The following is a 22,488-nucleotide window of genomic DNA, read 5'->3' as shown; positions in this document are numbered from 1 at the left end:
TGACCACCTTGGCTTTTGTCAAGAGAGTTGTAAGTAGGGTGCAAGATCACCTACGGCCACATCACCCTGAATGCGCTCAATCTCGTCTGATCTCGGATGCTAAGCAGGGTCGGGCCTGGTAAGTACCTGGATGGGAGACCGCCTGGGAATACCAGGTGCCGTAGGCTTTTTTCCATTATGTTGTTGGCTTTGCCCGAGGTGACCACCTTGGCTTTTGTCAAGAGAGTTGTAAGTAGGGTGCAAGATCGACTACTGCCACATCACCCTGAATGCGCTCGATCTCGTCTGATCTCGGATGCTAAGCCTGGGAATACCCGGTGCCATAGGCTATTTTCCATTATGTTGTGGGCTTTGGCGACCTGCTTTATTTTTCCTCTCGATTGCCCGAGGTGACCACCTTGGCTTTTGTCAAGAGAGTTGTAAGTAGGGTGCAAGATTGCCTACGGCCACATCACCCTGAAAGCGCTCAATCTCATCTGATCTCAGATGCTAAGCAGGGTTGGGCCTGGTTAGTACCTGGATGGGAGACCGCCTGGGAATACCAGGTGCCGTAGGCTTTTTTCCATTATGTTGTTGGCTTTGGCGACCTGCTGTATTTTTCCTCTAGATTGCCCGAGGTGACCACCTTGGCTTTTGTAAAGAGAGTTGTAAGTAGGGTGCAAGATCGCCTACAGCCACATCACCCTGAATGCGCTCGATCTCGGTTGATCTCGGATGCTAAGCAGGGTCTGGCCTGGTTAGTACCTGGATGGGAGACCGCCTGGGAATACCAGGTGCCGTAGGCTTTTTTCCATTATGTTGTTGGCTTTGGCGACCTGCTGTATTTTTCCTCTCGATTGCCCGAGGTGACCACCTTGGCTTTTGTCAAGAGAGTTGTAAGTAGGGTGCAAGATAGCCTACGGCCACATCACCCTGAATGCGCTGGATCTCGTCTGATCTCGGATGCTAAGCCTGGGAATACCCGGTGCCATAGGCTATTTTCCATTATGTTGTGGGCTTTGGCGACCTGCTTTATTTTTCCTCTCGATTGCCCGAGGTGACCACCTTGGCTTTTGTCAAGAGAGTTGTAAGTAGGGTGCAAGATTGCCTATGGCCACATCACCCTGAAAGCGCTCAATCTAGTCTGATCTCAGATGCTAAGCAGGGTGGGGCCTGGTTAGTACCTGGATGGGAGACCGCCTGGGAATACCAGGTGCCGTAGGCTTTTTTCCATTATGTTGTTGGCTTTGGCGACCTGCTGTATTTTTCCTCTCGATTGCCCGAGGTGACCACCTTGGCTTTTGTCAAGAGAGTTGTAAGTAGGGTGCAAGATCGCCTACAGCCACATCACCCTGAATGCGCTCGATCTCGTCTGACGTCGGATGCTAAGCAGGGTCGGGCCTGGTTAATACCTGCATGGGAGACCGCCTGGGAATACCAGGTGCCGTAGGCTTTTTTCCATTATGTTGTTGGCTTTGGCGACCTGCTGTATTTTTCCTCTCGATTGCCCGAGGTGACCACCTTGGCTTTTGTCAAGAGAGTTGTAAGTAGGGTGCAAGATCGACTACTGCCACATCACCCTGAATGCGCTCGATCTCGTCTGATCTCGGATGCTAAGCCTGGGAATACCCGGTGCCATAGGCTATTTTCCATTATGTTGTGGGCTTTGGCGACCTGCTTTATTTTTCCTCTCGATTGCCCGAGGTGACCACCTTGGCTTTTGTCAAGAGAGTTGTAAGTAGGGTGCAAGATTGCCTACGGCCACATCACCCTGAAAGCGCTCAATCTCATCTGATCTCAGATGCTAAGCAGGGTTGGGCCTGGTTAGTACCTGGATGGGAGACCGCCTGGGAATACCAGGTGCCGTAGGCTTTTTTCCATTATGTTGTTGGCTTTGGCGACCTGCTGTATTTTTCCTCTAGATTGCCCGAGGTGACCACCTTGGCTTTTGTAAAGAGAGTTGTAAGTAGGGTGCAAGATCGCTTACAGCCACATCACCCTGAATGCGCTCGATCTCGGTTGATCTCGGATGCTAAGCAGGGTCTGGCCTGGTTAGTACCTGGATGGGAGACCGCCTGGGAATACCAGGTGCCGTAGGCTTTTTTCCATTATGTTGTTGGCTTTGGCGACCTGCTGTATTTTTCCTCTCGATTGCCCGAGGTGACCACCTTGGCTTTTGTCAAGAGAGTTGTAAGTAGGGTGCAAGATAGCCTACGGCCACATCACCCTGAATGCGCTGGATCTCGTCTGATCTCGGATGCTAAGCCTGGGAATACCCGGTGCCATAGGCTATTTTCCATTATGTTGTGGGCTTTGGCGACCTGCTTTATTTTTCCTCTCGATTGCCCGAGGTGACCACCTTGGCTTTTGTCAAGAGAGTTGTAAGTAGGGTGCAAGATTGCCTACGGCCACATCACCCTGAAAGCGCTCAATCTAGTCTGATCTCAGATGCTAAGCAGGGTGGGGCCTGGTTAGTACCTGGATGGGAGACCGCCTGGGAATACCAGGTGCCGTAGGCTTTTTTCCATTATGTTGTTGGCTTTGGCGACCTGCTGTATTTTTCCTCTCGATTGCAAGAGGTGACCACCTTGGCTTTTGTCAAGAGAGTTGTAAGTAGGGGGCAAGATCGCCTACGGCCACATCATCCTGAATGGGCTCGATCTCGTCTGGTCTCGGATGCTAAGCAGGGTCGGGCCTGGTTAGTACCTGGATGGGAGACCGCCTGGGAATACCAGGTGCCGTAGGCTTTTTTCCATTATGTTGTTGGCTTTGGCGACCTGCTGTATTTTTCCTCTCGATTGCAAGAAGTGACCACCTTGGCTTTTGTCAAGAGAGTTGTAAGTAGGGTGCAAGATCACCTACAGCCACATCACCCTGAATGTGCCCGATCTCGTCTGATCTCGGATGCAAAGCAGGGTCGGGCCTGGTTAGTACCTGGATGGGAGACCGCCTGGGAATACCAGGTGTCGTAGGCTTTTTTCCATCATGTTGTTGGTTTTGGCGACCTGCTGTATTTTTCCTCTCGATTGCCTGAGGTGACCACCTTGGCTTTTGTCAAGAGAGTTGTAAGTAGGGTGTAAGATCGCCTACGGCCACATCACCCTGAATGTGCTCGATCTCGTCTGATCTCGGATGCTAAGCAGGGTCGCGCCTGGTTAGTACCTGGATGGGAGACCGCCTGGGAATACCAGGTGCCGTAGGCTTTTTTCCATTATGTTGTTGGCTTTGGCGACCTGCTGTATTTTTCCTCTCGATTGCCCGAGGTGACCACCTTGGCTTTTGTCAAGAGAGTTGTAAGTAGGGTGCAAGATTGCCTACGGCCACATCACCATGAATGCGCTCGATCTCGTCTGATCTCGGATGCTAAGCAGGGTCGGGCCTGGTTAGTACCTGGATGGGAGACCGCCTGGGAATACCAGGTGCCGTAGGCTTTTTTCCATTATGTTGTTGGCTTTGGCGACCTGCTGTATTTTTCCTCTCGATTGCCCGAGGTGACCACCTTGGCTTTTGTCAAGAGAGTTGTAAGTAGGGTTCAAGATTGTCTACGGCCACATCACCCTGAATGCGCTCGATCTCGTCTGATCTCGGATGCTTAGCAGGGTCGGGCCTGGTTAGTACCTGGATGGGAGACCGCCTGGGAATACCGGGTGCCGTAGGCTTTTTTCCATTATGTTGTTGGCTTTGGCGACCTGCTGTATTTTTCCTCTCGATTGCCCGAGGTGACCAGCTTGGCTTTTGTCAAGAGAGTTGTAAATAGGGTGCAAGATCGCCTACGGCCACATTACCCTGAATGCGCTCGTTCTCGTATGCAAAGCAGGGTCGGGCCTGGTTGGTACCTGGATGTGAGGCCGCCTGGGAATACCAGGTGCCGTAGGCTTTTTTCCATTATGTTGTTGGCTTTGGCGACCTGCTGTATTTTTCCTCTCCATTGCCTGAGGTGACCACCTTGGCTTTTGTCAAGAGAGTTGTAAGTAGGGTGCAAGATCGCCTACGGCCACATCACCCTGAATGCGCTCAATCTCGTCTGATCTCGGATGCTAAGCAGGGTCGGGCCTGGTAAGTACCTGGATGGGAGACCACCTGGGAATGCCAGGTGCCGTAGGCTTTTTTCCATTAATGTTGTTGGCTTTGGCGACCTGCTGTATTTTTCCTCTCGATTGCCCGAGGTGACCACCTTGGCTTTTGTCAAGAGAGTTGTAAGTAGGGTGCAAGATCGCCTACGGCCACATCACCCTGAATGCGCTAGATTTCATCTGATCTCGGATGCTAACCAGGGTCGGGCCTGGTTAGTACCTGGATGGGAGACCGCCTGGGAATACCAGGTGCCGTAGGCTTTTTTCCATTATGTTGTTGGCTTTGGCGACCTGCTGTATTTTTCCTCTCGATTGCCCGAGGTGACCACCTTGGCTTTTGTCAAGAGAGTTGTAAGTAGGGTGCAAGATCGCCTACGGCCCCATCATCCTGAATGCGCTCGATCTCGTCTGATCTTGGATGCTAAGCAGGGACGGGCTGGTTAGTACCTGGATGGGAGACCACCTGGGAATACCAGGTGCCGTAGGTTTTTTTCCATTATGTTGTTGGCTTTGGCGACCTGCTGTATTTTTCCTCTCGTTTGCCCGAGGTGACCACCTTGGCTTTTGTCAAGAGAGTTGTAAGTAGGGTGCAAGATCGCCTACAGCCACATCACCCTGAATGCGCTCGATCTCGTCTGACGTCGGATGCTAAGCAGGGTCGGGCCTGGTTAATACCTGGATGGGAGACCGCCTGGGAATACCAGGTGCCGTAGGCTTTTTTCCATTATGTTGTTGGCTTTGGCGACCTGCTGTATTTTTCCTTTCGATTGCCCGAGGTGACCACCTTGGCTTTTGTCAAGAGAGTTGTAAGTAGGGTGCAAGATCGACTACTGCCACATCACCCTGAATGCGCTCGATCTCGTCTGATCTCGGATGCTAAGCCTGGGAATACCCGGTGCCATAGGCTATTTTCCATTATGTTGTGGGCTTTGGCGACCTGCTTTATTTTTCCTCTCGATTGCCCGAGGTGACCACCTTGGCTTTTGTCAAGAGAGTTGTAAGTAGGGTGCAAGATTGCCTACGGCCACATCACCCTGAAAGCGCTCAATCTCGTCTGATCTCAGATGCTAAGCAGGGTTGGGCCTGGTTAGTACCTGGATGGGAGACCGCCTGGGAATACCAGGTGCCGTAGGCTTTTTTCCATTATGTTGTTGGCTTTGGCGACCTGCTGTATTTTTCCTCTAGATTGCCCGAGGTGACCACCTTGGCTTTTGTAAAGAGAGTTGTAAGTAGGGTGCAAGATCGCCTACAGCCACATCACCCTGAATGCGCACGATCTCGTTTGATCTCGGATGCTAAGCAGGGTCTGGCCTGGTTAGTACCTGGATGGGAGACCGCCTGGGAATACCAGGTGCCGTAGGCTTTTTTCCATTATGTTGTTGGCTTTGGCGACCTGCTGTATTTTTCCTCTCGATTGCCCGAGGTGACCACCTTGGCTTTTGTCAAGAGAGTTGTAAGTAGGGTGCAAGATAGCCTACGGCCACATCACCCTGAATGCGCTGGATCTCGTCTGATCTCGGATGCTAAGCCTGGGAATACCCGGTGCCATAGGCTATTTTCCATTATGTTGTGGGCTTTGGCGACCTGCTTTATTTTTCCTCTTGATTGCCCGAGGTGACCACCTTGGCTTTTGTCAAGAGAGTTGTAAGTAGGGTGCAAGATTGCCTACGGCCACATCACCCTGAAAGCGCTCAATCTAGTCTGATCTCAGATGCTAAGCAGGGTTGGGCCTGGTTAGTACCTGGATGGGAGACCGCCTGGGAATACCAGGAGCCGTAGGCTTTTTTCCATTATGTTGTTGGCTTTGGCGACCTGCTGTATTTTTCCTCTCGATTGCAAGAGGTGACCACCTTGGCTTTTGTCAAGAGAGTTGTAAGTAGGGGGCAAGATCGCCTACGGCCACATCACCCTGGATGGGCTCGATCTCGTCTGGTCTTGGATGCTAAGCAGGGTCGGGCCTGGTTAGTACCTGGATGGGAGACCGCCTGGGAATACCAGGTGCCGTAGGCTTTTTTCCATTATGTTGTTGGCTTTGGCGACCTGCTGTATTTTTCCTCTCGATTGCAAGAAGTGACCACCTTGGCTTTTGTCAAGAGAGTTGTAAGTAGGGTGCAAGATCACCTACAGCCACATCACCCTGAATGCGCCCGATCTCGTCTGATCTCGGATGCAAAGCAGGGTCGGGCCTGGTTAGTACCTGGATGGGAGACCGCCTGGGAATACCAGGTGTCGTAGGCTTTTTTCCATCATGTTGTTGGTTTTGGCGACCTGCTGTATTTTTCCTCTCGATTGCCTGAGGTGACCACCTTGGCTTTTGTCAAGAGAGTTGTAAGTAGGGTGTAAGATCGCCTACGGCCACATCACCCTGAATGTGCTCGATCTCGTCTGATCTTGGATGCTAAGCAGGGTCGGGCCTGGTTAGTACCTGGATGGGAGACCGCCTGGGAATACCAGGTGCCGTAGGCTTTTTTCCATTATGTTGTTGGCTTTGGCGACCTGCTGTATTTTTCCTCTCGATTGCCCGAGGTGACCACCTTGGCTTTTGTCAAGAGAGTTGTAAGTAGGGTGCAAGATCGCCAACGGCCACATCACCCAGAATGCGCTCGATCTCGTCTGATCTCAGATGCTAAGCAGGGTCGGGCCTGGTTAGTACCTGGATGGGAGACCGCCTGGGAATATCAGGTGCCGTAGGCTTTTTTCCATTATGTTGTTGGCTTTGGCGACCTGCTGTATTTTTCCTCTCGATTGCCCGAGGTGACCACCTTGGCTTTGGTCAAGAGAGTTGTAAGTAGGGTGCAAGATCGCCTACGCCCACATCACCATGAATGTGCTCGATCTCGTCTGATCTCGGATGCTAAGCAGGGTCGCGCCTGGTTAGTACCTGGATGGGAGACCGCCTGGGAATACCAGGTGCCGTAGGCTTTTTTCCATTATGTTGTTGGCTTTGGCGACCTGCTGTATTTTTCCTCTCGATTGCCCGAGGTGACCACCTTGGCTTTTGTCAAGAGAGTTGTAAGTAGGGTGCAAGATTGCCTACGGCCACATCACCATGAATGCGCTCGATCTTGTCTGATCTCGGATGCTAAGCAGGGTCGGGCCTGGTTAGTACCTGGATGGGAGACCGCCTGGGAATACCAGGTGCCGTAGGCTTTTTTCCATTATGTTGTTGGCTTTGGCGACCTGCTGTATTTTTCCTCTCGATTGCCCGAGGTGACCACCTTGGCTTTTGTCAAGAGAGTTGTAAGTAGGGTTCAAGATTGTCTACGGCCACATCACCCTGAATGCGCTCGATCTCGTCTGATCTCGGATGCTAAGCAGGGTCAGGCCTGGATGGGAGACCGCCTGGGAATACCAGGTGCCGTAGGCTTTTTTCCATTATGTTGTTGGCTTTGGCGACCTGCTGTATTTTATCTCTCGATTGCAAGAGGTGACCACCTTGGCTTTTGTCAAGAGAGTTGTAAGTAGGGTGCAAGATCGCCTACAGCCACATCACCCTGAATGCGCTCGATCTCGTCTGATCTCGGATGCAAAGCAGGGTCGGGCCTGGTTAGTAGCTGGATGGGAGACCGCCTGGGAATACCAGGAGCTGTAGGCTTTTTTCCATTATGTTGTTGGCTTTGACCACCTGCTGTATTTTTCCTCTCGATTGCCCGAGGTGACCACCTTGGCTTTTGTCAAGAGAGTTGCAAGTAGGGTGCAAGATCGCCTACGGCCACATCACCCTGAATGCGCTCGATCTCGTCTGATCTCGGATGCTAAGCAGGGTCGGGCCTGGTTAGTACCTGCATGGGAGACCGCCTGGGAATACCAGGTGCCGTAGGCTTTTTTCCATTATGTTGTTGGCTTTGGCGACCTGCTGTATTTTTCCTCTCGATTGCCCGAGATGACCACCTTGGCTTTTGTCAAGAGAGTTGTAAGTAGAGTGTAATATCGCCTATGGCCACATCACCCTGAATGCGCTCGATCTCGTCTGATCTCGGATGCTAAGCAGGGTCGGGCCTGGTTAGTAGCTGGATGGGAGACCGCTTGGGAATACCAGGAGCTGTAGGCTTTTTTCCATTATGTTGTTGGCTTTGACCACCTGCTGTATTTTTCCTCTCGATTGCCCGAGGTGACCACCTTGGCTTTTGTCAAGAGAGTTGCAAGTAGGGTGCAAGATCGCCTACGGCCACATCACCCTGAATGCGCTCGATCTCGTCTGATCTCGGATGCTAAGCAGGGTCGGGCCTGGTTAGTACCTGCATGGGAGACCGCCTGGGAATACCAGGTGCCGTAGGCTTTTTTCCATTATGTTGTTGGCTTTGGCGACCTGCTGTATTTTTCCTCTCGATTGCCCAAGGTGACCACCTTGGCTTTTGTCAAGAGAGTTGTAAGTAGGGTGCCAGATAGCCTACGGCTACATCACCCTGAAAGCACTCGATCTCGTCTGATCTCGGATGCTAAGCAGGGTCGGGCCTGGTTAGTACCTGGATGGGAGACCGCCTGGGAATACCATGTGCCGTAGGCTTTTTTCCATTATGTTGTTGGCTTTGGCGACCTGCTGTATTTTTCCTCTCGATTGCCCGAGGTGACCACCTTGGCTGTTGTCAAGAGAGTTGTAAGTAGGTTGCAAGATCGCTTACGGCCACATCACCCTGAATGGGCTCGATCTCGTCTGATCTTGGATGCTAAGCAGGGTCGGGCCTGGATGGGAGACCGCCTGGGAATACCAGGTGCCGTAGGCTTTTTTCCATTATGTTGTTGGCTTTGGCGACCTGCTGTATTTTTCCTCTCTATTGCCCAAGGTGACCACCTTGGCTTTTGTCAACAGAGTTGTAAGTAGGGTGCAAGATCGCCTACGGCCACATCACCCTGAATGCGCTCGATCTCGGATGCTAAGCAGGGTCGGGCCTGGTTAGTACCTGGATGGGAGACCGCCTGGGAATTCCAGGTGCCGTAGGCTTTTTTCCATTATGTTGTTGGCTTTGGCGACCTACTGTATTTTTCCTCTCGATTGCCCGAGGTGACCACCTTGGCTTTTGTCAAGAGAGTTGTAAGTAGGATGCATGATCGCCTACGGCCACATCACCCTGAATGCGCTCGATCTCGTCTGATCTCGGATGCTAAGCAGGGTCGGGCCTGGTTAGTACCTGGATGGGAGACCGCCTGGGAATACCAGGTGCCGTAGGCTTTTTTCCATTATGTTGTTGGCTTTGGCGACCTGCTGTATTTTTCCTCTCGATTGCCCGAGGTGACCACCTTGGCTTTTGTCAAGAGAGTTGTAAGTAGGGTGCAAGATCGCCTATGGCCACATCACCCTGAATGCGCTCGATCTCGTCTGATCTCGGATGCTAAGCAGGGTCGGGCCTGGTTAGTACCTGGATGGGAGACCGCCTGAGAATACCAGGTGCCATAGGCTTTTTTCCATTATGTTGTTGGCTTTGGCGACCTGCTGTATTTTTCCTCTCGATTGCCCGAGGTGACCACCTTGGCTTTTGTCAAGTGAGTTGTAAGTAGGGTGCAAGATTGCCTACGGCCACATCACCCTGAATGCGCTCGATCTCGTCTGATCTCGGATGCTAAGCGGGGTCGGGCCTGGTTAGTACCTGGATGGGAGACCGCCTGGGAATACTAGGTGCCGTAGGCTTTTTTCCATTATGTTGTTGGCTTTGGCGACCTGCTGTATTTTTCCTCTCGATTGCCCGAGGTGACCACCTTGGCTTTTGTCAAGAGAGTTGTAAGTAGGGTGCAAGATCGCCTATGGCCACATCACCCTGAATGCGCTCGATCTCGTCTGATCTCGGATGCTAAGCAGGGTCGGGCCTGATTAGTACCTGGATGGGAGTCCGCCTGGGAATACCAGGTGCCGTAGGCTTTTTTCCATTATGTTGTTGGCTTTGGCGACCTGCTGTATTTTTCCTCTTGATTGCCCGAGGTGACCACCTTGGCTTTTGTCAAGAGAGCTGTAAGTAGGGTGCAAGATCGCCTACGGCCACATCACCCTGAATGCGCTCGATCTCGTCTGATCTCGGATGCTAAGCAGGGTTGGGCCTGGTTAGTACCTCGATGGGAGACCGCCTGGGAATACCAGGTGCCGTAGGCTTTTTTCCATTATGTTGTTGGCTTTGGCGACCTGCTGTATTTTTCCTCTCGATTGCCCGAGGTGACCACCTTGGCTTTTGTCAAGAGAGTTGTAAGTAGGGTGCAAAATTGCCTATGGCCACATCACCCTGAATGCGCTCGATCTCGTCTGATCTCGGATGCTAAGTAGGGTCGGGCCTGGTTAGTACCTGGATGGGAGACCGCCTGGGAATACCAAGTGCCGTAGGTTTTTTTCATTTATGTTGTTGGCTTTGGCGACCTGCTGTATTTTTCCTCTCGATTGCCCGAGGTGACCACCTTGGCTTTTGTCAAGAGAGTTGTAAGTAGGATGCAAGATCGCTTACGGCAACATCACACTGAATGCGCTCGATCTCATCTGATCTCGGATGCTAAGCAGGGTTTGGCTTGGTTAGTACCTGGATGGGAGACCGCCTGGGAATACCAGGTGCCGTAGGCTTTTTTCCATTATGTTGTTGGCTTTGGCGACCTGCTGTATTTTTCCTCTCGATTGCCCGAGGTGACCACCTTGGCTTTTGTCAAGAGAGTTGTAAGTAGGGTGCAAGATCGCCTACCGCCACATCACCCTGAATGCGCTCGATCTCGTCTGATCTCGGATGCTAAGCAGGGTCGGGCCTGGTTAGTACCTGTATGGGAGACCGCCTGGGAATTCCAGGTGCCGTAGGCTTTTTTCCATTATGTTGTTGGCTTTGGCGACCTGCTGTATTTTTCCTCTCGATTGCCCAAGGTGACCACCTTGGCTTTTGTCAAGAGAGTTGTAAGTAGGGTGCCAGATCGCCTACGGCTACATCACCCTGAATGCGCTCGATCTCGTCTGATCTCGGATGCTAAGCAGGGTCGTGCCTGGTTAGTACCTGGATGGTAGACCGCCTGGGAATACCAGGTGCCGTAGGCTTTTTTCCATTATGTTGTTGGCTTTGGCGACCTGCTGTATTTTTCCTCTTGGTTGCCCGAGGTGACCACCTTGGCTTTTGTCAAGAGAGTTGTACGTAGGGTGCAAGATCGCATACGGCCACATCACCCTGAATGCGCTCGATCTCGTCTGATCTCAGATGCTAACCAGGGTCGGGCCTGGTTAGTACCTGGATGGGAGACCGCCTGGGAATACCAGGTGCCGTAGGCTTTTTTCCATTATGTTGTTGGCTTTGGCGACCCGCTGTATTTTTTCCTTTCGATTGCCCGAGGTGACCACCTCGGCTTTTGTCAAGAGAGTTGTAAGTAAGGTGCGAGATCGCCTACTGCCACATCACCCTGAATGCGCTCAATCTCGTCTGATCTCGGATGCTAAGCAGGGTCAGGCCTGGTTAGTACCTGGATGGGAGACCGCCTGGGAATACCAGGTGCAGTTGGCTTTTTTCCATTATGTTGTTGGCTTTGGCGACCTGCTGTATTTTTCCTCTCGATTGCCCGAGGTGACCACCTTGGCTTTTGTCAAGAGAGTTGTAAGTAGGGGGCAAGATCACCTATGGCCACATCACCCTGAATGCGCTTGATCTCGTCTGATCTCGGAAGCTAAGCAGCGTCGGGCCTGGTTAGTACCTGGATGGGAGAACGCCTGGGAATACCAGGTGCCGTAGGCTTTTTTCCATTATGTTGTTGGCTTTGGCGACCTGCTGTATTTTGCCTCTCGATTGCCCAAGGTGACCACCTTGGCTTTTGTCAAGAGAGTTGTAAGTAGGGTGCCAGATCGCCTACGGCTACATCACCCTGAATGCGCTCGATCTCGTCTGATCTCGGATGCTAAGCAGGGTCGGGCCTGGTTAGTACCTGGATGGGAGACCGCCTGGGAATACCATGTGCTGTAGGCTTTTTTCCATTATGTTGTTGGCTTTGGCGACCTGCTGTATTTTTCTTCTCGATTGCCCGAGGTGACCACCTTGGCTTTTGTCAAGAGAGTTGTAAGTAGGGTGCAAGATCGCCTACAGCCACATCACCCTGAATGCGCTCGATCTCGTCTGATCTTGGATGCTAAGCAGGGTCAAGCCTGGTTAGTACCTGGATGGGAGGCCGCCTGGGAATACCAGGTGCCGTAGCCTTTTTTCCATTATGATGTTGGCTTTGGCGACCTGCTGTATTTTTCCTCTCTATTGCCCGACGTGACCACCTTGGCTTTTGTCAAGAGAGTTGTAAGTAGGGTCCAAAGATCGCCTACGGCCACATCACCCTGAATGCGCTCGATCTCGTCTGATCTCGGATGCTAAGCAGGGTCGGGCCTGGTTAGTACCTATATGGGAGACCGCCTGGGAATACCAGGTGCAGTTGGCTTTTTTCCATTATGTTGTTGGCTTTGGCGACCTGCTGTATTTTTCCTCTCGATTGCCCGAGGTGACCACCTTGGCTTTTGTCAAGAGAGTTGTAAGTAGGGTGCAAGCTCGCCTACGGCCACATCACCCTGAATGCGCTCGATCTCATCTGATCTCGGATGCTAAGCAGGGTCGGGCCTGGTTAGTACCTGGATGGGAGACCGCCTGGGACTACCAGGTGCCGTAGGCTTTTTTCCATTATGTTGTTGGTTTTGGCGACCTGCTGTATTTTTCCTCTCGATTGCCCGAGGTGACCACCTTGGCTTTTGTCAAGAGAGTTGTAAGTAGGGTGCAAGATCGCCTATGGCCACATCACCCTGAATGCGCTCGATCTTGTCTGATCTCGGATTCTAAGCAGGGTCGGGCCTGGTTAGTACCTGGATGGGAGACCGCCTGGGAATACCAGGTGCCGTAGGCTTTTTTCCATTATGTTGTTGGCTTTGGCGACCTGCTGTATTTTTCCTCTCGATTGCCTGAGGTGACCACCTTGGCTTTTGTCAAGAGAGTTGTAAGTAGGGTGCAAGATCGCCTACTGCCACATCACCCTGAATGCGCTCGATCTCGTCTGATCTCGGATGCTAAGCAGGGTCGGGCCTGGTTAGTACCTGGATGGGAGACCGCCTGGGAATACCAGGTGCAGTTGGCTTTTTTCCATTATGTTGTTGGCTTTGGCGACCTGCTGTATTTTTCCTCTCGATTGCCCGAGGTGACCACCTTGGCTTTTTTCAAGAGAGTTGTAAGTAGGATGCAAGATCGCCTACGGCCACATCACCCTGAATGCGCTCGATCTCTGATGCTAAGCAGGGTCGGGCCTGGTTAGTACCTAGATGGGAGACCGCCTGGGAATACCAGGTGCCGTAGGCTTTTTTCCATTATGTTGTTGGCTTTGGTGACCTGCTGTATTTTTCCTCTCGATTGCCCGAGGTGACCACCTTGGCTTTATTCAAGAGAGTTGTAAGTAGGGTGCAAGATCGCCTACGGCCACATCACCATGAATGCGCACGATCTCGTCTGATCTCGGATGCTAAGCAGGGTCGGGCCTGGTTAGTACCTGGGTGGGAGACCTCCTGGGAATACCAGGTGCCGTAGGCTTTTGGCCATTATGTTGTTGGCTTTGGCGACCTGCTGTATTTTTCCTCTCGATTGCCCGAGGTGACCACCTTGGCTTTTGTCAAGAGAGTTGTAAGTAGGGTGCAAGATTGCCTACGGCCACATCACCCTGAATGCGCTCGATCTCGTCTGATCTCGGATGCTAAGCAGGGTTGGGCCTTGTTAGTACCTGGATAGGAGACCGCCTGGGAATACCAGGTGCCGTAGGCTTTTTTCCATTATGTTGTTGGCTTTGGCGACCTGCTGTATTTTTCCTCTCGTTTGCCCGAGGTGACCACCTTGGCTTTTGTCAAGAGAGTTGTAAGTAGGGTGCAAGATCGCCTATGGACACATCACCCTGAATGCGCTCGATCTCGTCTGATCTCGGATGCTAAGCAGATTCAGGCCTGGTTAGTACCTGGATGGGAGAGCGCCTGGGAATACCAGGTGCTGTAGGCTTTTTTCCATTATGTTGTTGGCTTTGGCGACCTGCTGTATTTTTCCTCTCGATTGCCCGAGGTGACCACCTTGGCTTTTGTCAAGAGAGTTGTAAGTAGGGTGCAAGATCGCCTATGGCCACATCACCCTGAATGCACTCGATCTCGTCTGATCTCGGATGCTAAGCAGCGTCGGGCCTGGTTAGTACCTGGATGGGAGACCGCCTGGAAATACCAGGTGCCGTAAGCTTTTTACCATTATGTTGTTGGCTTTGGCGACCTGCTGTATTTTTCCTCTCCATTGCCCGAGGTGACCACCTTGGCTGTTGTCAAGAGAGTTGTAGTAGGGTGCCAGTTAGCTTACGGCCACATCACCCTGAATGCGCTCCATCTTGTCTGTTCTCGGATGCTAAGCAGGGTCAGGCCTGCTTAGTACCTGGATGGGAGACCGCCTGGGAATACCAGGTGCCGTAGGCTTTTTTCCATTATGTTGTTGGCTTTGGCGACCTGCTGTATTTTTCCTCTCGTTTGCCCGAGGTGACCACCTTGGCTTTTGTCAAGAGAGTTGTAAGTAGGGTGCAACATTGCCTACGGCCACATCACCCTGAATGCGCTCGATCTCGTCTGATCTCGGATGCTAAGCAGGGTCAGGCCTGGTTAGTACCTGGATGGGAGACCGCCTGGGAATACCAGGTGCCGTAGGCTTTTTTCCATTATGTTGTTGGCTTTGGCGACCTGCTGTATTTTTCCTCTCGATTGCCCGAGGTGACCACCTTGGCTTTTGTCAAGAGAGTTGTAAGTAGGGTGCAAGATTGCCTACGGCCACATCACCCTGAATGCGCTCGATCTCGTCTGATCTCGGATGCTAAGCAGGGTTGGGCCTGGTTAGTACCTGGATAGGAGACCGCCTGGGAATACCAGGTGCCGTAGGCTTTTTTCCATTATGTTGTTGGCTTTGGCGACCTGCTGTATTTTTCCTCTCGATTGCCCGAGGTGACCACCTTGGCTTTTGTCAAGAGAGTTGTAAGTAGGGTGCAAGATTGCCTACGGCCACATCACCCTGAATGCGCTCGATCTCGTCTGATCTCGGATGCTTAGCAGGGTCGGGCCTGGTTAGTACCTGGATGGGAGACCGCCTGGGAATACCAGGTGCCGTAGGCTTTTTTCCATTATGTTGTTGGCTTTGGCGACCTGCTGTATTTTTCCTCTCGATTGCTTGAGGTGACCACCTTGGCTTTTGTCAAGAGAGTTGTAAGTAGGGTGCAAGATCGCCTACGGCCACATCACCCTGAATGCGCTCGATCTCGTCTGATCTTGGATGCTAAGCAGGGTCGTGCCTGGTTAGTACCTGGATGGGAGACCGCCTGGGAATACCGGGTGCCGTAGGCTTTTTTCCATTATGTTGTTGGCTTTGGCGACCTGCTGTATTTTCCTCTCGATTGCCCGAGGTGACCACCTTGGCTTTTGTCAAGAGAGTTGTAAGTAGGGTGCGAGATCGCCTACGGCCACATCACCCTGAATGCGCTCGATCTCGTCTGATCTCGGATGCTAAGCAGGGTCGGGCCTGGTTAGTATCTGCATGGGAGACCGCCTGGGAATACCAGGTGCCGTAGGCTTTTTTCCATTATGTTGTTGGCTTTGGCGACCTGCTGTATTTTTCCTCTCGATTGCCCGAGGTGACCACCTTGGCTTTTGTCAAGAGAGTTGTAAGTAGGGTGCAAGATCGCCTATGGCCACATCACCCTGAATGCACTCGATCTCGTCTGATCTCGGATGCTAAGCAGCGTCGGGCCTGGTTAGTACCTGGATGGGAGACCGCCTGGAAATACCAGGTGCCGTAAGCTTTTTACCATTATGTTGTTGGCTTTGGCGACCTGCTGTATTTTTCCTCTCCATTGCCCGAGGTGACCACCTTGGCTGTTGTCAAGAGAGTTGTAGTAGGGTGCCAGTTAGCTTACGGCCACATCACCCTGAATGCGCTCCATCTTGTCTGTTCTCGGATGCTAAGCAGGGTCAGGCCTGCTTAGTACCTGGATGGGAGACCGCCTGGGAATACCAGGTGCCGTAGGCTTTTTTCCATTATGTTGTTGGCTTTGGCGACCTGCTGTATTTTTCCTCTCGTTTGCCCGAGGTGACCACCTTGGCTTTTGTCAAGAGAGTTGTAAGTAGGGTGCAACATTGCCTACGGCCACATCACCCTGAATGCGCTCGATCTCGTCTGATCTCGGATGCTAAGCAGGGTCAGGCCTGGTTAGTACCTGGATGGGAGACCGCCTGGGAATACCAGGTGCCGTAGGCTTTTTTCCATTATGTTGTTGGCTTTGGCGACCTGCTGTATTTTTCCTCTCGATTGCCCGAGGTGACCACCTTGGCTTTTGTCAAGAGAGTTGTAAGTAGGGTGCAAGATTGCCTACGGCCACATCACCCTGAATGCGCTCGATCTCGTCTGATCTCGGATGCTAAGCAGGGTTGGGCCTGGTTAGTACCTGGATAGGAGACCGCCTGGGAATACCAGGTGCCGTAGGCTTTTTTCCATTATGTTGTTGGCTTTGGCGACCTGCTGTATTTTTCCTCTCGTTTGCCCGAGGTGACCACCTTGGCTTTTGTCAAGAGAGTTGTAAGTAGGGTGCAAGATTGCCTACGGCCACATCACCCTGAATGCGCTCGATCTCATCTGATCTCGGATGCTAAGCAGGGTCGGGCCTGGTTAGTACCTGGATGGGAGACCGCCTGGGAATACCAGGTGCCGTAGGCTTTTTTCCATTATGTTGTTGGCTTTGGCGACCTGCTGTATTTTTCCTCTCGATTGCCCGAGGTGACCACCTTGGCTTTTGTCAAGAGAGTTGTAAGTAGGGTGCAAGATTGCCTACGGCCACATCACCCTGAATGCGCTCGATCTCGTCTGATCTCGGATGCTTAGCAGGGTCGGGCCTGGTTAGTACCTGGATGGGAGACCGCCTGGGAATACCAGGTGCCGTAGGCTTTTTTCCATTATGTTGTTGGCTTTGGCGACCTGCTGTATTTTTCCTCTCGATTGCTTGAGGTGACCACCTTGGCTTTTGTCAAGAGAGTTGTAAGTAGGGTGCAAGATCGCCTACGGCCACATCACCCTGAATGCGCTCGATCTCGTCTGATCTTGGATGCTAAGCAGGGTCGTGCCTGGTTAGTACCTGGATGGGAGACCGCCTGGGAATACCGGGTGCCGTAGGCTTTTTTCCATTATGTTGTTGGCTTTGGCGACCTGCTGTATTTTCCTCTCGATTGCCCGAGGTGACCACCTTGGCTTTTGTCAAGAGAGTTGTAAGTAGGGTGCGAGATCGCCTACGGCCACATCACCCTGAATGCGCTCGATCTCGTCTGATCTCGGATGCTAAGCAGGGTCGGGCCTGGTTAGTATCTGCATGGGAGACCGCCTGGGAATACCAGGTGCCGTAGGCTTTTTTCCATTATGTTGTTGGCTTTGGCGACCTGCTGTATTTTTCCTCTCGATTGCCCGAGGTGACCACCTTGGCTTTTGTCAAGAGAGTTGTAAGTAGGGTGCAAGATTGCCTACGGCCACATCACCCTGAATGAGCTCGATCTCGTCTGATCTCGGATGCTAAGCAGGGTCAGGCCTGGTTAGTACCTGGATGGGAGACCGCCTGGGAATACCAGGTGCCGTAGGCTTTTTTCCATTATGTTGTTGGCTTTGGCGACCTGCTGTATTTTTCCTCTCGTTTGCCCGAGGTGACCACCTTGGCTTTTGTCAAGAGAGTTGTAAGTAGGGTGCAAGATTGCCTACGGCCACATCACCCTGAATGAGCTCGATCTCGTCTGATCTCGGATGCTAAGCAGGGTCGGGCCTGGTTAGTACCTGGATGAGAGACCGCCTGGGAATACCAGGTGCCGTAGGCTTTTTTCCATTATGTTGTTGGCTTTGGCGACCTGCTGTATTTTTCCTCTCGATTGCCCGAGGTGACCACCTTGGCTTTTGTCAAGAGAGTTGTAAGTAGGGTGCAAGATTGCCTACGGCCACATCACCCTGAATGCGCTCGATCTCGTCTGATCTCGGATGCTTAGCAGGGTCGGGCCTGGTTAGTACCTGGATGGGAGACCGCCTGGGAATACCAGGTGCCGTAGGCTTTTTTCCATTATGTTGTTGGCTTTGGCGACCTGCTGTATTTTTCCTCTCGATTGCTTGAGGTGACCACCTTGGCTTTTGTCAAGAGAGTTGTAAGTAGGGTGCAAGATCGCCTACGGCCACATCACCCTGAATGCGCTCGATCTCGTCTGATCTTGGATGCTAAGCAGGGTCGTGCCTGGTTAGTACCTGGATGGGAGACCGCCTGGGAATACCGGGTGCCGTAGGCTTTTTTCCATTATGTTGTTGGCTTTGGCGACCTGCTGTATTTTCCTCTCGATTGCCCGAGGTGACCACCTTGGCTTTTGTCAAGAGAGTTGTAAGTAGGGTGCGAGATCGCCTACGGCCACATCACCCTGAATGCGCTCGATCTCGTCTGATCTCGGATGCTAAGCAGGGTCGGGCCTGGTTAGTATCTGCATGGGAGACCGCCTGGGAATACCAGGTGCCGTAGGCTTTTTTCCATTATGTTGTTGGCTTTGGCGACCTGCTGTATTTTTCCTCTCGATTGCCCGAGGTGACCACCTTGGCTTTTGTCAAGAGAGTTGTAAGTAGGGTGCAAGATTGCCTACGGCCACATCACCCTGAATGAGCTCGATCTCGTCTGATCTCGGATGCTAAGCAGGGTCAGGCCTGGTTAGTACCTGGATGGGAGACCGCCTGGGAATACCAGGTGCCGTAGGCTTTTTTCCATTATGTTGTTGGCTTTGGCGACCTGCTGTATTTTTCCTCTCGTTTGCCCGAGGTGACCACCTTGGCTTTTGTCAAGAGAGTTGTAAGTAGGGTGCAAGATTGCCTACGGCCACATCACCCTGAATGAGCTCGATCTCGTCTGATCTCGGATGCTAAGCAGGGTCGGGCCTGGTTAGTACCTGGATGGGAGACCGCCTGGGAATACCAGGTGCTGTAGGCTTTTTTCCATTATGTTGTTGGCTTTGGCGACCTGCTGTATTTTTCCTCTGATTGCCCGAGGTGACCACCTTGGCTTTTGTCAAGAGAGTTGTAAGTAGGGTACAAAGATTGCCTACGGCCACATCACCCTGAATGCGCTCGATCTCGTCTGATCTCGGATGCTAAGCAGGGTCGGGCCTGGTTACTACCTGGATGGGAGACCGCCTGGGAATTCCAGGTGCCGTAGGCTTTTTTCCATTATGTTGTTGGCTTTGGCGACCTGCTGTATTTTTCCTCTGATTGCCCGAGGTGACCACCTTGGCTTTTGTCAAGAGAGTTGTAAGTAGGGTGCAAGATCGCCTACAGCCACATCACCCTGAATGCGCTCGATCTCGTCTGATCTCGGATGCTAAGCAGGGTCGGGCCTGGTTAGTACCTGAATGGGAGACCGCCAGGAATACCAGGTGCCGTAGGGTTTTTTCCATTATGTTGTTGGCTTTGGCGACCTGCTGTATTTTTCCTCTCGTTTGCCCGAGGTGACCACCTTGGCTTTTGTCAAGAGAGTTGCAAGTAGGGTGCAAGATCGCCTACAGCCACATCACCCTGAATGCGCTTGATCTCGTCTGATCTCAGATGCTAAGCAGGGTTGGGCCTGGTTTGTACCTGGATGGGAGACCGCCTGGGAATACCAGGTGCCGTAAGCTTTTTTCCATTATGTTGTTGGCTTTGGCGAACTGCTGTATTTTTCCTTTCGATTGCCCGAGGTGACCACCTTGGCTTTTGTCAAGAGAGTTGTAAGTAGGGTGCAAGATCGCCTACAGCCACATCACCCTGAATGCGCTCGATCTCGTCTGATCTCGGATGCTAAGCAGGGTCGGGCCTGGTTAGTACCTGGATGGGAGACGGCCTGGGAATACCAGGTGCCGTAGCCTTTTTTCCATTATGTTGTTGGCTTTGGCGACCTGCTGTATTTTTCCTCTCGATTGCCCGAGGTGACCACCTTGGCTTTTGTCAAGAGAGTTGTAAGTAGGGGGCAAGATTGCCTATGGCCACATCACCCTGTATGCGCTCGATCTCATCTGATCTCGGATGCTAAGCAGGGTCGGGCCTGGTTAGTACCTGGATGGGAGACCGCCTGGGAATACCGGGTGCCGCAGGCTTTTTTCCATTATGTTGTTGGCTTTGGCGACCTGCTGTATTTTTCCTCTCGATTTCCCGAGGTGACCACCTTGGCTTTTGTCAAGAGAGTTGTAAGTAGGGTGCAAGATTGCCTACGGCCACATCACCCTGAATGCGCTCTATCTCGTCTGATCTCGGACGCTAAGCAGGGTCGGGCCTGGTTAGTACCTGGATGGGAGACCGCCTGGGAATACCAGGTGCCGTAGGCTTTTTTCCATTATGTTGTTGGCTTTGGCGACCTGCTGTATTTTTCCTCTCAATTGCCCGAGGTGACCACCTTGGCTTTTGTCAAGAGAGTTGTAAGTAGGGTGCAAGATCGCCTACAGCCACATCACCCTGAATGCGCTCGATCTCCTCTGATCTCGGATGCTAAGCAGTGTCGGGCCTGGTTAGTACCTGGATGGGAGATCGCCTGGGAATACCAGGTGCCGTAGGCTTTTTTCCATTATATTGTTGGCTTTGGCGACCTGCTGTATTTTTCCTCTCGATTGCCCGAGGTGACCACCTTGGCTTTTGTCAAGAGAGTTGTAAGTAGGGGGCAAGATCGCCTACAGCCACATCACCCTGAATGCACTCGATCTCGTCTAATCTCGAATGCTAAGCAGGGTCGGGCCTGGTTAGTACCTGGAGGGGAGACCGCCTGGGAATACCGGGTGCCGTAGGCTTTTTTCCATTATGTTGTTGGCTTTGGCGACCTGCTGTATTTTTCCTCTCGATTTCCCGAGGTGACCACCTTGGCTTTTGTCAAGAGAGTTGTAAGTAGGGTGCAAGATTGCCTACGGCCACATCACCCTGAATGCGCTCTATCTCGTCTGATCTCGGACGCTAAGCAGGGTCGGGCCTGGTTAGTACCTGGATGGGAGACCGCCTGGGAATACCAGGTGCCGTAGGCTTTTTTCCATTATGTTGTTGGCTTTGGCGACCTGCTGTATTTTTCCTCTCAATTGCCCGAGGTGACCACCTTGGCTTTTGTCAAGAGAGTTGTAAGTAGGGTGCAAGATCGCCTACAGCCACATCACCCTGAATGCGCTCGATCTCCTCTGATCTCGGATGCTAAGCAGTGTCGGGCCTGGTTAGTACCTGGATGGGAGATCGCCTGGGAATACCAGGTGCCGTAGGCTTTTTTCCATTATATTGTTGGCTTTGGCGACCTGCTGTATTTTTCCTCTCGATTGCCCGAGGTGACCACCTTGGCTTTTGTCAAGAGAGTTGTAAGTAGGGGGCAAGATCGCCTACAGCCACATCACCCTGAATGCACTCGATCTCGTCTAATCTCGAATGCTAAGCAGGGTCGGGCCTGGTTAGTACCTGGAGGGGAGACCGCCTGGGAATACCGGGTGCCGTAGGCTTTTTTCCATTATGTTGTTGGCTTTGGCGACCTGCTGTATTTTTCCTCTTGATTGCCCGAGGTGACCACCTTGGCTTTTGTCAAGAGAGTTGTAAGTAGGGTGCAAGATCGCCTACGGCCACATCACCCTGAATGCGCTCGATCTCGTCTGATCTCGGATGCTAAGCAGGGTCGGGCCTGGTTAGTACCTGGATGGGAGACCGCCTGGGAATACCAGGTGCCGTAGGCTTTTTTCCATTATGTTGTTGGCTTTGGCGACCTGCTGTATTTTTCCTCTCGATTGCCCGAGGTGACCACCTTGGCTTTTGTCAATAGAGTTGTAAGTAGGGTGCAAGATCGCCTACGGCCACATCACCATGAATGCGCTCAATCTTGTCTGATCTCAGATGCTAAGCAGGGTCGGGCCTGGTTAGTACCTGGATGGGAGACCGCCTGGGAAAACCAGGTGCCATAGGCTTTTTTTCCATTATGTTGTTGGCTTTGGCGACCTGCTGTATTTTTCCTCTCGATTGCCCGAGGTGACCACCTTGGCTTTTGTCAAGAGAGTTGTAAGTAGGAAGTGAAGATCACCTATGGCCACATCACCCTGAATGCGCTCGATCTCGTCTGATCTTGGATGCTAAGCAGGGTCGGGCCTGGTTTGTACCTGGATGGGAGACCGCCTGGGAATACCAGGTGCCGTAGACTTTTTTCCATTATGTTGTTGGCTTTGGCGACCTGCTGTATTTTTCCTCTCGAATGCCCGAGGTGACCACCTTGGCTTTTGTCAAGAGAGTTGTAAGTAGGGTGGAAGATCACCTATGGCCACATCACCCTGAATGCGCTCGATCTCGTCTGATCTCAGATGCTAAGCAGGGTCGGGCCTGGTTAGTACCTGGATGGCAGACCACCTGGGAATACCAGGTGCCGTAGGCTTTTTTCCATTATGTTGTTGGCTTTGGCGACCTGCTGTATTTTTCTTCTCGATTGC

At 52.2% G+C, this 22,488-nt stretch overlaps 50 non-coding genes and 41 pseudogenes across 50 annotated transcripts; all 91 read left to right on the top strand.

Moving 5' to 3' along the window:
* The first annotated feature begins 48 nt into the window (after window positions 1-48).
* Window positions 49-167, top strand: LOC143954711 (5S ribosomal RNA). Its single transcript, XR_013269674.1, has one exon. It is a non-coding gene; the product is annotated as a 5S ribosomal RNA (ribosomal RNA).
* Window positions 168-438: 271 nt separating this feature from the next.
* Window positions 439-557, top strand: LOC143952829 (5S ribosomal RNA). The gene has a single exon (XR_013267968.1). It is a non-coding gene; the product is annotated as a 5S ribosomal RNA (ribosomal RNA).
* Window positions 558-666: 109 nt separating this feature from the next.
* LOC143946193 (5S ribosomal RNA) lies at window positions 667-785 on the top strand (annotated as a pseudogene).
* Window positions 786-1,085: 300 nt separating this feature from the next.
* Window positions 1,086-1,204, top strand: LOC143946315 (5S ribosomal RNA; annotated as a pseudogene).
* A 109-nt stretch (window positions 1,205-1,313) lies between these two features.
* On the top strand, window positions 1,314-1,432 carry LOC143947099 (5S ribosomal RNA; annotated as a pseudogene).
* A 300-nt stretch (window positions 1,433-1,732) lies between these two features.
* LOC143952828 (5S ribosomal RNA) lies at window positions 1,733-1,851 on the top strand. Its single transcript, XR_013267967.1, has one exon. It is a non-coding gene; the product is annotated as a 5S ribosomal RNA (ribosomal RNA).
* A 109-nt stretch (window positions 1,852-1,960) lies between these two features.
* Window positions 1,961-2,079, top strand: LOC143946842 (5S ribosomal RNA; annotated as a pseudogene).
* A 300-nt stretch (window positions 2,080-2,379) lies between these two features.
* On the top strand, window positions 2,380-2,498 carry LOC143945665 (5S ribosomal RNA; annotated as a pseudogene).
* A 109-nt stretch (window positions 2,499-2,607) lies between these two features.
* LOC143943665 (5S ribosomal RNA) lies at window positions 2,608-2,726 on the top strand (annotated as a pseudogene).
* Window positions 2,727-2,835: 109 nt separating this feature from the next.
* Window positions 2,836-2,954, top strand: LOC143944450 (5S ribosomal RNA; annotated as a pseudogene).
* A 109-nt stretch (window positions 2,955-3,063) lies between these two features.
* Window positions 3,064-3,182, top strand: LOC143951639 (5S ribosomal RNA). Its single transcript, XR_013266892.1, has one exon. It is a non-coding gene; the product is annotated as a 5S ribosomal RNA (ribosomal RNA).
* A 109-nt stretch (window positions 3,183-3,291) lies between these two features.
* Window positions 3,292-3,410, top strand: LOC143950921 (5S ribosomal RNA). The gene has a single exon (XR_013266241.1). It is a non-coding gene; the product is annotated as a 5S ribosomal RNA (ribosomal RNA).
* A 109-nt stretch (window positions 3,411-3,519) lies between these two features.
* LOC143953589 (5S ribosomal RNA) lies at window positions 3,520-3,638 on the top strand. The gene has a single exon (XR_013268657.1). It is a non-coding gene; the product is annotated as a 5S ribosomal RNA (ribosomal RNA).
* A 327-nt stretch (window positions 3,639-3,965) lies between these two features.
* Window positions 3,966-4,084, top strand: LOC143953752 (5S ribosomal RNA). Its single transcript, XR_013268805.1, has one exon. It is a non-coding gene; the product is annotated as a 5S ribosomal RNA (ribosomal RNA).
* Window positions 4,085-4,194: 110 nt separating this feature from the next.
* LOC143954686 (5S ribosomal RNA) lies at window positions 4,195-4,313 on the top strand. The gene has a single exon (XR_013269650.1). It is a non-coding gene; the product is annotated as a 5S ribosomal RNA (ribosomal RNA).
* Window positions 4,314-4,422: 109 nt separating this feature from the next.
* Window positions 4,423-4,540, top strand: LOC143947844 (5S ribosomal RNA; annotated as a pseudogene).
* A 109-nt stretch (window positions 4,541-4,649) lies between these two features.
* LOC143945979 (5S ribosomal RNA) lies at window positions 4,650-4,768 on the top strand (annotated as a pseudogene).
* A 300-nt stretch (window positions 4,769-5,068) lies between these two features.
* Window positions 5,069-5,187, top strand: LOC143953647 (5S ribosomal RNA). The gene has a single exon (XR_013268709.1). It is a non-coding gene; the product is annotated as a 5S ribosomal RNA (ribosomal RNA).
* Window positions 5,188-5,296: 109 nt separating this feature from the next.
* LOC143945082 (5S ribosomal RNA) lies at window positions 5,297-5,415 on the top strand (annotated as a pseudogene).
* A 300-nt stretch (window positions 5,416-5,715) lies between these two features.
* On the top strand, window positions 5,716-5,834 carry LOC143946198 (5S ribosomal RNA; annotated as a pseudogene).
* Window positions 5,835-5,943: 109 nt separating this feature from the next.
* LOC143944330 (5S ribosomal RNA) lies at window positions 5,944-6,062 on the top strand (annotated as a pseudogene).
* Window positions 6,063-6,171: 109 nt separating this feature from the next.
* Window positions 6,172-6,290, top strand: LOC143954895 (5S ribosomal RNA; annotated as a pseudogene).
* A 109-nt stretch (window positions 6,291-6,399) lies between these two features.
* Window positions 6,400-6,518, top strand: LOC143952140 (5S ribosomal RNA). Its single transcript, XR_013267346.1, has one exon. It is a non-coding gene; the product is annotated as a 5S ribosomal RNA (ribosomal RNA).
* A 109-nt stretch (window positions 6,519-6,627) lies between these two features.
* Window positions 6,628-6,746, top strand: LOC143944727 (5S ribosomal RNA; annotated as a pseudogene).
* A 109-nt stretch (window positions 6,747-6,855) lies between these two features.
* LOC143945182 (5S ribosomal RNA) lies at window positions 6,856-6,974 on the top strand (annotated as a pseudogene).
* Window positions 6,975-7,083: 109 nt separating this feature from the next.
* Window positions 7,084-7,202, top strand: LOC143953607 (5S ribosomal RNA). Its single transcript, XR_013268673.1, has one exon. It is a non-coding gene; the product is annotated as a 5S ribosomal RNA (ribosomal RNA).
* Window positions 7,203-7,528: 326 nt separating this feature from the next.
* On the top strand, window positions 7,529-7,647 carry LOC143954949 (5S ribosomal RNA; annotated as a pseudogene).
* A 109-nt stretch (window positions 7,648-7,756) lies between these two features.
* Window positions 7,757-7,875, top strand: LOC143950391 (5S ribosomal RNA). Its single transcript, XR_013265797.1, has one exon. It is a non-coding gene; the product is annotated as a 5S ribosomal RNA (ribosomal RNA).
* Window positions 7,876-7,984: 109 nt separating this feature from the next.
* Window positions 7,985-8,103, top strand: LOC143954672 (5S ribosomal RNA). Its single transcript, XR_013269638.1, has one exon. It is a non-coding gene; the product is annotated as a 5S ribosomal RNA (ribosomal RNA).
* Window positions 8,104-8,212: 109 nt separating this feature from the next.
* On the top strand, window positions 8,213-8,331 carry LOC143950390 (5S ribosomal RNA). The gene has a single exon (XR_013265796.1). It is a non-coding gene; the product is annotated as a 5S ribosomal RNA (ribosomal RNA).
* A 109-nt stretch (window positions 8,332-8,440) lies between these two features.
* LOC143951094 (5S ribosomal RNA) lies at window positions 8,441-8,559 on the top strand. Its single transcript, XR_013266398.1, has one exon. It is a non-coding gene; the product is annotated as a 5S ribosomal RNA (ribosomal RNA).
* A 326-nt stretch (window positions 8,560-8,885) lies between these two features.
* On the top strand, window positions 8,886-8,994 carry LOC143946401 (5S ribosomal RNA; annotated as a pseudogene).
* A 109-nt stretch (window positions 8,995-9,103) lies between these two features.
* Window positions 9,104-9,222, top strand: LOC143953476 (5S ribosomal RNA). The gene has a single exon (XR_013268555.1). It is a non-coding gene; the product is annotated as a 5S ribosomal RNA (ribosomal RNA).
* Window positions 9,223-9,331: 109 nt separating this feature from the next.
* Window positions 9,332-9,450, top strand: LOC143951749 (5S ribosomal RNA). Its single transcript, XR_013266991.1, has one exon. It is a non-coding gene; the product is annotated as a 5S ribosomal RNA (ribosomal RNA).
* Window positions 9,451-9,559: 109 nt separating this feature from the next.
* Window positions 9,560-9,678, top strand: LOC143951259 (5S ribosomal RNA). Its single transcript, XR_013266548.1, has one exon. It is a non-coding gene; the product is annotated as a 5S ribosomal RNA (ribosomal RNA).
* A 109-nt stretch (window positions 9,679-9,787) lies between these two features.
* Window positions 9,788-9,906, top strand: LOC143951699 (5S ribosomal RNA). The gene has a single exon (XR_013266947.1). It is a non-coding gene; the product is annotated as a 5S ribosomal RNA (ribosomal RNA).
* Window positions 9,907-10,015: 109 nt separating this feature from the next.
* On the top strand, window positions 10,016-10,134 carry LOC143954616 (5S ribosomal RNA). The gene has a single exon (XR_013269591.1). It is a non-coding gene; the product is annotated as a 5S ribosomal RNA (ribosomal RNA).
* A 109-nt stretch (window positions 10,135-10,243) lies between these two features.
* Window positions 10,244-10,362, top strand: LOC143943935 (5S ribosomal RNA; annotated as a pseudogene).
* A 109-nt stretch (window positions 10,363-10,471) lies between these two features.
* LOC143945201 (5S ribosomal RNA) lies at window positions 10,472-10,590 on the top strand (annotated as a pseudogene).
* Window positions 10,591-10,699: 109 nt separating this feature from the next.
* On the top strand, window positions 10,700-10,818 carry LOC143953878 (5S ribosomal RNA). The gene has a single exon (XR_013268920.1). It is a non-coding gene; the product is annotated as a 5S ribosomal RNA (ribosomal RNA).
* A 109-nt stretch (window positions 10,819-10,927) lies between these two features.
* On the top strand, window positions 10,928-11,046 carry LOC143952755 (5S ribosomal RNA). The gene has a single exon (XR_013267901.1). It is a non-coding gene; the product is annotated as a 5S ribosomal RNA (ribosomal RNA).
* A 109-nt stretch (window positions 11,047-11,155) lies between these two features.
* Window positions 11,156-11,274, top strand: LOC143944142 (5S ribosomal RNA; annotated as a pseudogene).
* A 110-nt stretch (window positions 11,275-11,384) lies between these two features.
* LOC143945898 (5S ribosomal RNA) lies at window positions 11,385-11,503 on the top strand (annotated as a pseudogene).
* Window positions 11,504-11,612: 109 nt separating this feature from the next.
* LOC143945515 (5S ribosomal RNA) lies at window positions 11,613-11,731 on the top strand (annotated as a pseudogene).
* Window positions 11,732-11,840: 109 nt separating this feature from the next.
* LOC143953355 (5S ribosomal RNA) lies at window positions 11,841-11,959 on the top strand. Its single transcript, XR_013268445.1, has one exon. It is a non-coding gene; the product is annotated as a 5S ribosomal RNA (ribosomal RNA).
* A 109-nt stretch (window positions 11,960-12,068) lies between these two features.
* On the top strand, window positions 12,069-12,187 carry LOC143947031 (5S ribosomal RNA; annotated as a pseudogene).
* A 110-nt stretch (window positions 12,188-12,297) lies between these two features.
* On the top strand, window positions 12,298-12,416 carry LOC143944397 (5S ribosomal RNA; annotated as a pseudogene).
* Window positions 12,417-12,525: 109 nt separating this feature from the next.
* On the top strand, window positions 12,526-12,644 carry LOC143951572 (5S ribosomal RNA). The gene has a single exon (XR_013266831.1). It is a non-coding gene; the product is annotated as a 5S ribosomal RNA (ribosomal RNA).
* A 109-nt stretch (window positions 12,645-12,753) lies between these two features.
* Window positions 12,754-12,872, top strand: LOC143943886 (5S ribosomal RNA; annotated as a pseudogene).
* Window positions 12,873-12,981: 109 nt separating this feature from the next.
* Window positions 12,982-13,100, top strand: LOC143951949 (5S ribosomal RNA). The gene has a single exon (XR_013267173.1). It is a non-coding gene; the product is annotated as a 5S ribosomal RNA (ribosomal RNA).
* Window positions 13,101-13,209: 109 nt separating this feature from the next.
* On the top strand, window positions 13,210-13,318 carry LOC143948131 (5S ribosomal RNA; annotated as a pseudogene).
* Window positions 13,319-13,427: 109 nt separating this feature from the next.
* On the top strand, window positions 13,428-13,546 carry LOC143952355 (5S ribosomal RNA). Its single transcript, XR_013267540.1, has one exon. It is a non-coding gene; the product is annotated as a 5S ribosomal RNA (ribosomal RNA).
* Window positions 13,547-13,655: 109 nt separating this feature from the next.
* Window positions 13,656-13,774, top strand: LOC143954125 (5S ribosomal RNA). The gene has a single exon (XR_013269144.1). It is a non-coding gene; the product is annotated as a 5S ribosomal RNA (ribosomal RNA).
* A 109-nt stretch (window positions 13,775-13,883) lies between these two features.
* LOC143948916 (5S ribosomal RNA) lies at window positions 13,884-14,002 on the top strand (annotated as a pseudogene).
* A 109-nt stretch (window positions 14,003-14,111) lies between these two features.
* Window positions 14,112-14,230, top strand: LOC143944516 (5S ribosomal RNA; annotated as a pseudogene).
* A 108-nt stretch (window positions 14,231-14,338) lies between these two features.
* Window positions 14,339-14,457, top strand: LOC143948793 (5S ribosomal RNA; annotated as a pseudogene).
* A 109-nt stretch (window positions 14,458-14,566) lies between these two features.
* Window positions 14,567-14,685, top strand: LOC143951403 (5S ribosomal RNA). Its single transcript, XR_013266679.1, has one exon. It is a non-coding gene; the product is annotated as a 5S ribosomal RNA (ribosomal RNA).
* Window positions 14,686-14,794: 109 nt separating this feature from the next.
* Window positions 14,795-14,913, top strand: LOC143950585 (5S ribosomal RNA). Its single transcript, XR_013265939.1, has one exon. It is a non-coding gene; the product is annotated as a 5S ribosomal RNA (ribosomal RNA).
* A 109-nt stretch (window positions 14,914-15,022) lies between these two features.
* Window positions 15,023-15,141, top strand: LOC143951870 (5S ribosomal RNA). Its single transcript, XR_013267101.1, has one exon. It is a non-coding gene; the product is annotated as a 5S ribosomal RNA (ribosomal RNA).
* Window positions 15,142-15,250: 109 nt separating this feature from the next.
* Window positions 15,251-15,369, top strand: LOC143952575 (5S ribosomal RNA). The gene has a single exon (XR_013267739.1). It is a non-coding gene; the product is annotated as a 5S ribosomal RNA (ribosomal RNA).
* A 108-nt stretch (window positions 15,370-15,477) lies between these two features.
* LOC143952471 (5S ribosomal RNA) lies at window positions 15,478-15,596 on the top strand. The gene has a single exon (XR_013267645.1). It is a non-coding gene; the product is annotated as a 5S ribosomal RNA (ribosomal RNA).
* A 109-nt stretch (window positions 15,597-15,705) lies between these two features.
* Window positions 15,706-15,824, top strand: LOC143944515 (5S ribosomal RNA; annotated as a pseudogene).
* A 108-nt stretch (window positions 15,825-15,932) lies between these two features.
* On the top strand, window positions 15,933-16,051 carry LOC143948792 (5S ribosomal RNA; annotated as a pseudogene).
* Window positions 16,052-16,160: 109 nt separating this feature from the next.
* Window positions 16,161-16,279, top strand: LOC143951402 (5S ribosomal RNA). Its single transcript, XR_013266678.1, has one exon. It is a non-coding gene; the product is annotated as a 5S ribosomal RNA (ribosomal RNA).
* A 109-nt stretch (window positions 16,280-16,388) lies between these two features.
* On the top strand, window positions 16,389-16,507 carry LOC143950584 (5S ribosomal RNA). Its single transcript, XR_013265938.1, has one exon. It is a non-coding gene; the product is annotated as a 5S ribosomal RNA (ribosomal RNA).
* Window positions 16,508-16,616: 109 nt separating this feature from the next.
* LOC143946047 (5S ribosomal RNA) lies at window positions 16,617-16,735 on the top strand. The gene has a single exon (XR_013265174.1). It is a non-coding gene; the product is annotated as a 5S ribosomal RNA (ribosomal RNA).
* Window positions 16,736-16,844: 109 nt separating this feature from the next.
* On the top strand, window positions 16,845-16,963 carry LOC143951868 (5S ribosomal RNA). The gene has a single exon (XR_013267100.1). It is a non-coding gene; the product is annotated as a 5S ribosomal RNA (ribosomal RNA).
* A 109-nt stretch (window positions 16,964-17,072) lies between these two features.
* Window positions 17,073-17,191, top strand: LOC143952574 (5S ribosomal RNA). Its single transcript, XR_013267738.1, has one exon. It is a non-coding gene; the product is annotated as a 5S ribosomal RNA (ribosomal RNA).
* Window positions 17,192-17,299: 108 nt separating this feature from the next.
* On the top strand, window positions 17,300-17,418 carry LOC143952469 (5S ribosomal RNA). The gene has a single exon (XR_013267643.1). It is a non-coding gene; the product is annotated as a 5S ribosomal RNA (ribosomal RNA).
* Window positions 17,419-17,527: 109 nt separating this feature from the next.
* Window positions 17,528-17,646, top strand: LOC143954227 (5S ribosomal RNA). Its single transcript, XR_013269238.1, has one exon. It is a non-coding gene; the product is annotated as a 5S ribosomal RNA (ribosomal RNA).
* A 109-nt stretch (window positions 17,647-17,755) lies between these two features.
* Window positions 17,756-17,874, top strand: LOC143954682 (5S ribosomal RNA). Its single transcript, XR_013269647.1, has one exon. It is a non-coding gene; the product is annotated as a 5S ribosomal RNA (ribosomal RNA).
* A 109-nt stretch (window positions 17,875-17,983) lies between these two features.
* LOC143951866 (5S ribosomal RNA) lies at window positions 17,984-18,102 on the top strand. The gene has a single exon (XR_013267098.1). It is a non-coding gene; the product is annotated as a 5S ribosomal RNA (ribosomal RNA).
* A 109-nt stretch (window positions 18,103-18,211) lies between these two features.
* LOC143952573 (5S ribosomal RNA) lies at window positions 18,212-18,330 on the top strand. The gene has a single exon (XR_013267737.1). It is a non-coding gene; the product is annotated as a 5S ribosomal RNA (ribosomal RNA).
* A 108-nt stretch (window positions 18,331-18,438) lies between these two features.
* On the top strand, window positions 18,439-18,557 carry LOC143952468 (5S ribosomal RNA). The gene has a single exon (XR_013267642.1). It is a non-coding gene; the product is annotated as a 5S ribosomal RNA (ribosomal RNA).
* A 109-nt stretch (window positions 18,558-18,666) lies between these two features.
* On the top strand, window positions 18,667-18,785 carry LOC143954226 (5S ribosomal RNA). Its single transcript, XR_013269237.1, has one exon. It is a non-coding gene; the product is annotated as a 5S ribosomal RNA (ribosomal RNA).
* A 109-nt stretch (window positions 18,786-18,894) lies between these two features.
* LOC143951800 (5S ribosomal RNA) lies at window positions 18,895-19,013 on the top strand. Its single transcript, XR_013267038.1, has one exon. It is a non-coding gene; the product is annotated as a 5S ribosomal RNA (ribosomal RNA).
* Window positions 19,014-19,122: 109 nt separating this feature from the next.
* Window positions 19,123-19,241, top strand: LOC143951608 (5S ribosomal RNA). The gene has a single exon (XR_013266864.1). It is a non-coding gene; the product is annotated as a 5S ribosomal RNA (ribosomal RNA).
* Window positions 19,242-19,349: 108 nt separating this feature from the next.
* LOC143947560 (5S ribosomal RNA) lies at window positions 19,350-19,467 on the top strand (annotated as a pseudogene).
* Window positions 19,468-19,576: 109 nt separating this feature from the next.
* LOC143955027 (5S ribosomal RNA) lies at window positions 19,577-19,695 on the top strand (annotated as a pseudogene).
* Window positions 19,696-19,804: 109 nt separating this feature from the next.
* Window positions 19,805-19,923, top strand: LOC143945778 (5S ribosomal RNA; annotated as a pseudogene).
* Window positions 19,924-20,032: 109 nt separating this feature from the next.
* LOC143952671 (5S ribosomal RNA) lies at window positions 20,033-20,151 on the top strand. Its single transcript, XR_013267825.1, has one exon. It is a non-coding gene; the product is annotated as a 5S ribosomal RNA (ribosomal RNA).
* Window positions 20,152-20,260: 109 nt separating this feature from the next.
* On the top strand, window positions 20,261-20,379 carry LOC143952502 (5S ribosomal RNA). The gene has a single exon (XR_013267672.1). It is a non-coding gene; the product is annotated as a 5S ribosomal RNA (ribosomal RNA).
* A 109-nt stretch (window positions 20,380-20,488) lies between these two features.
* On the top strand, window positions 20,489-20,607 carry LOC143945548 (5S ribosomal RNA; annotated as a pseudogene).
* Window positions 20,608-20,716: 109 nt separating this feature from the next.
* Window positions 20,717-20,835, top strand: LOC143944557 (5S ribosomal RNA; annotated as a pseudogene).
* Window positions 20,836-20,944: 109 nt separating this feature from the next.
* Window positions 20,945-21,063, top strand: LOC143952501 (5S ribosomal RNA). The gene has a single exon (XR_013267671.1). It is a non-coding gene; the product is annotated as a 5S ribosomal RNA (ribosomal RNA).
* A 109-nt stretch (window positions 21,064-21,172) lies between these two features.
* LOC143945546 (5S ribosomal RNA) lies at window positions 21,173-21,291 on the top strand (annotated as a pseudogene).
* Window positions 21,292-21,400: 109 nt separating this feature from the next.
* On the top strand, window positions 21,401-21,519 carry LOC143944555 (5S ribosomal RNA; annotated as a pseudogene).
* Window positions 21,520-21,628: 109 nt separating this feature from the next.
* LOC143953464 (5S ribosomal RNA) lies at window positions 21,629-21,747 on the top strand. Its single transcript, XR_013268544.1, has one exon. It is a non-coding gene; the product is annotated as a 5S ribosomal RNA (ribosomal RNA).
* Window positions 21,748-21,856: 109 nt separating this feature from the next.
* Window positions 21,857-21,975, top strand: LOC143948134 (5S ribosomal RNA; annotated as a pseudogene).
* Window positions 21,976-22,086: 111 nt separating this feature from the next.
* Window positions 22,087-22,205, top strand: LOC143945185 (5S ribosomal RNA; annotated as a pseudogene).
* A 109-nt stretch (window positions 22,206-22,314) lies between these two features.
* Window positions 22,315-22,433, top strand: LOC143944725 (5S ribosomal RNA; annotated as a pseudogene).
* The last annotated feature ends 55 nt before the right edge of the window (window positions 22,434-22,488 follow it).

Source organism: Lithobates pipiens, unplaced genomic scaffold, assembly GCF_037356315.1.
Source record: "Lithobates pipiens isolate NorthernLeopardFrog02 unplaced genomic scaffold, aLitPip1_a1.2 Scaffold_30, whole genome shotgun sequence".
NCBI lineage: Eukaryota > Metazoa > Chordata > Amphibia > Anura > Ranidae > Lithobates > Lithobates pipiens.
Note: the sequence above shows the minus strand (reverse complement) of the source record. Positions and strands in the feature narration are given on the sequence as shown.